The sequence below is a fragment of the Montipora foliosa genome, chromosome 11 (assembly GCF_036669935.1).
Source record: "Montipora foliosa isolate CH-2021 chromosome 11, ASM3666993v2, whole genome shotgun sequence".
Lineage (NCBI taxonomy): Eukaryota > Metazoa > Cnidaria > Anthozoa > Scleractinia > Acroporidae > Montipora > Montipora foliosa.
This window is the reverse complement of record NC_090879.1, coordinates 53,783,736-53,788,735: the sequence shown is the minus strand read 5'-3', so window position 1 is coordinate 53,788,735 and position 5,000 is coordinate 53,783,736.

The window sequence follows — 5,000 nt, the reverse complement described above, 5'->3', positions numbered from 1 at the left end:
CGTAAACTTTCCTTGAAAAAATATTAGCCCTAGCTACCTGTGGCCGGAAAGTTTACAACCGCCTACAAGACAAGGGCTAACATCATATTACCGCAGTTAACCATCGCCTAAAATCAATACCCTCGTACCCTGCAGTTCTCAATACTCGTTGTTGTTCATCTGTGAAACTAAAGAAAGACTTTTGCTGTAGGATTTCAAGGAAGTGAATTCAAAGAAGTGATTTTTGATGGGAGCAAAGGACTGTCTCCCACCCGGAGTGGAAGTCTTTGGCCTGGTCGCTAAGCTAACTTTTGATCGTTGGCTAACGCGAAGTTTGAACAAAACCTCTTTCGATGGCTAAAACGGGAAAGTTTACAGAGATTGCCGGCGTTTTATTCGGCCTCTGTGAAGATTCGACGCCAAGCAAAGACCACGGAAGGAACAATTAACTATCGCCCGTGCTCTACCCGGAATTTCGAGGCGACTGGAGCTGCTGGAGAGAATTTACGGCCGTTTTCCTTCGGCGGATCGGATCGACTGCTTCGTGAGAGTACCCAACCTTGGTGAGTATATAGAGAGGGAGCAAACCGGTCCCTCAAAAACCACAGGCGCCCCTAGCTGAAAATACGTGGTGTATGCGACAGTTTGTGTATATAGAGAATTGTATGGGAAAATCACCGATCGTAAAAAAATTGTCTAAATAACTATCTCATTTGACATAAAGTTTTCCTACCTCAAATGTGCGACCAACTTGTCTCTTTTGGCGAGTTTCGAGCCATTCTGACGCCGTTTAGTGAAGTCATCCGGAAGGCCGTTGCTGAAATAATGGGAAGGCCGGTGACTCCATCTATCGCTGGCCAGACCTCACTCCACAAATCGTTTTCTCCTCAACAGGAAAAGTCCCGAATCGCAATAAAAACAACAGTTCCATAAAGCCCAATAAATTTCACTCCAAATACGTGCGTTTCGGCGGCCGAAAGACTCGTGGCGAACGAAAACTTTGCTTTAAAATTCACCTCTTCGGCTTTCCTCAGAGGCTTGTGACCGGGTAGTCAACAACGGAAACTCGCAAGATGGTTTCAACCTCAACTCTGATTGGTCCATTTGAATTTGACCGCGCGCTGGCAACACGACCGTTGTTGACTTGTGACTGGGCAGTCAACAACGGTCGTGTGCAAAAACTAACAGGAATGGCCGTAAATCTGCTCAAAGACCACACAGGAGGGAAAAAACACTCAACTAAAGTAAGGTAAGACGATTTTTATTTAAATCGTTACATTTTCATGGGTTACAGAAACAATCGTTATTTTCCCCATATAAATCCTTAAAAATATGCAAAGGTCATATAGAAGAGCTGCTCATATATCGAGCTTGGGGTACCTGTGCTCATTTTGGTCAATACCGGGAACGTTTGCCCCGACATAAGCTTTATAAGACACAAAATCATTTCAGCCATAGGTTGTCTGGTATGAAATGAAGATCCGAAAATATTACAGAGAAAAAGATTAAACAGAGAGGAAAACAGATGTAGCTCACTCAGTTCAAACAATGACTTCCGCAATTGAAACTCGAACTCGAGTGATCCCGAACTAACGTCCGTGGCTCAGGTCTCTGAGGACTTCATTCGGACATATCTTGAAGTTGCCATCGTCACCTCACCACGGTCCAACTGCTCAGTTATCCACCACGCCTGGTTATCCACTGTTCGTTTTCACCGTTGACATGACGAATTCGCCGCCGATATATATCAATAATGATTAAATCACCAAAACTACGGAGTAGCAATGAAAGATACACATCCAGGGCACAAGGAATAATAACACTACAATACTACTCCAGCATTAGATTCGAACAATATGCCTCCAATGGCGATGGATTCAATACAAGATAAAGACACACGATGGTCAATGGAGGTTTCGTGGTCGACGAAACCTGAGCTGAGGCGCGCTATGCATGCCGTTTGACAGACAGTCTTTAATGTTGAAGAAAATTGACCTGCATTTTCAGATAGCAGTACTATTCTCCTCAAAAAAAGGCAATGTATAGGTATATTACACGGTTGCGCAAAGATATTATGTAGTTTTGAATATAAGAAATGAAATCCGTGCTCTTCACCAGTGAACTCACCTCATGTCGATTACAGAAATACCCAGCAACTGATAAGATAGCAGCCCACTTCTTCACAATAAAATTATCTTCGAAGAGGTAAATTCTTTTCTCTTTCCTTCTTTTTATCTTTACTCGGCCTATTAATTTTCGATCTTCCACCTCAAGACGCATTTCTCTGTAGAGGATGATAGCTTTCTCTACTACAGTCACCGTGTGCCTCCTCACAGTTATCACTTGAATTACACTGCTTCATCTTGGTACTCAGAATTTTATACACAAAATTTGTGTAGGTAATAGCATGATTTGTCGTGATATTTATTATTTATGCCAATTATCTCATACTAATCATGCTATTATTTGTTTTATACTACAACCTAAGAAATTCATGCAACGAGAAGAATTTTTGAAACTTTTCGTCCAGTTGTTTCGCTTCGTAGGCAAGCAAATTGGTTTCAAAGTTCTTGTTTTCCACGCAGATGGTCCAGACATTGAGTCTCGTAGATGCACTTTTCTTAGTATTTCTGTTTTCTGCATTTTCTTTTAGTACTTAACTCTCCTGAATTTCAATGGTCTTCCGGTCATTTTTTCGTAACTCGCGCGACGAGATTATTTCGTGATTTTGGTTTCCATAGTAACAGTAAATTTCACATGTAGGTATTTCTAATGAAGCTGATATAATTCTGCTCTCAGCCAATGAAATTGAAGAAATTTCTCAGGTAGTAATATAACATAATTTACACAGTTTTATTAGAAGCGGGTATGTTAACGAAAACCAAGCCCGATCGATAAAGATTTCTGTCGCGTTGTTTAGTCACCAAGTCAATCAAAACTCGGCAATTATGTAAGGAGAGAAAATACAGAACTCTGGGAGAAATATGAAATGGAATAAAGGAACACAGCGTGAGAGAGTACGAATGGGATTTTTCTTATAATAAAAGAACTACCCCCCGAAAGCTCGAAACAGTGTCGAGAGAACAGCTAGCAAGGGCTGCCAGTTTATTTGCTTCCCGATGTATCACATGACCGGAACTAAACTTTCATTTTTGCCACGAAAAATGATCTAAATATTAATCGGTCTGTGACAACGCCGTGACATAGCCCAGTAAGGTTGTAGGCTTCGGGTCTTGGGTTCCTACTTCTCGCACTGGAAACGCTTGCTAAGCAGGCTACATACAAGGTACAGAGAGCGGCAGGAACCCATGGGTAAGAGCGAACAACTACCCTATATCCCTGTCACGGCGTTTTCACAAATACTAATACTAGTATTAGTATTAAGTATTTAAATTTCCCGCGGATGAGACTCCCGTGGGAGCCGGATGACCAATAACAAGAAACTAATTTGGCATCATTGCGTCACTGGACCGAAACGGCCTTTTTCCCGAGGGAAAAGGTTGTCTAAAAATAGATCGGTTTGTAAAAATGCCGTGACATAGGTCTGGTATGGAAGTTGTTCGCTCCTATTCATGGACTCCTGACTGAGAGCGGCCAACCCACATCGGTGAAGCATATTCCAACAATGGTCTAATCTTGGTCAGGTAGATCGTTAGCCCGACTTCTGGACGTAAATCTAAAATCGGCCTTCCGACACACACTCAGAGAGTACAATCTCTTACTTGCTCGACTTAGGATGTCATCAAAAGTGCGTTCCACTTATGGTTATTTTGTTCATGAACTCCGAGCAGTTTAAAAGTGTCTACTCTCTGCAGCACCACATTCCCCACACTACCTGGACCCGCAACTTGACGCGAGGATCTGTGGAAAATGATCCACATCTCCTTGGTCTTTTTTAGCATTAATCTCCATTTTGTTCCTGACTGCCGATAGCCTCGTTATCCATGACTTCTAGCATATGACTAGTGCAGCCATTGGGCACTGTGAGTTCATATTTGTACAATCATCCGCATACTTACAAGTACTGATATTAAATCCTGACGGGCAGCAGTCATCAATGTCATTTACAAACACAAATTTGAAATTACGCCACTCTGGGGTACTCCTGCTACAACATACCCTGTCCTTGATAACACTCCTGGCAGTTTAACGTGTTGAGGCGTCCTAGAAAGAAAACTCTGAAACAACTTCCAGAAGCTACGGGTAATGTTCAGTGTGGTCAATTTCTCAAGTAACGTGGCATGGTCCACAAGGTCGAGAGACGGATGCCACGAAACGTTATTGCTTAAAACTTGGACGGCAAAATTTTGAGCAAGAGCCACACGAAGGCATCTCTGCCAGCCTTCCTTTTCAATTTAATTTTTTTGCATAGGCATCGTTATGCTAATGTGAAGTATGCATACCCATAAATCACGTGTTCGTGCGCTCGTGTTTCTAAGGGTGATTCCGACGATTCCGTTTAATTTCTGATTCCGCAACACGATCTCTTCCCTGAAATCATGATTATCGTGAATTCTTGATTTGCTTTGAATTCACTATTGTCGTGAATTTAGGACACTGTGTCCCTGCAGCACTGCGGTAGCAGAGAAAATAAGGAAATAAAAAATCCGTGGATTGGATTTGAGCCCGGAGTTCCTACTCCATAAGAACCGCTTCTTCCGCTTCACCACTGAAAATCAAGACACCGCAATCTCAAAAAAAAAAAACATTTAAGTCTCCCCAATAATATCTCTGCTGAAGATTAATTAGGCCTAAGCTAGATTATAATTAAGGCATAAGCTTTGATTTTAAAATGTTTAGCTGTGCCGTGAAGTTTGGTAACCGACCTTTTCAGTGTTTGATATTGTTTGTTGCCGAGTGATAATACAGCATTATGAAATAGTGATTAATTAAAATATGATTGTCTTTATGCTACTAGAGTCGTGGTGGTCAAGTGGTCAGGTGACGTTAATCAACATTCCAGGTGCGAGTCCTATGTCCATACACTTGGGTTGTCTTTTAAGAAATAAATGACCATTCCC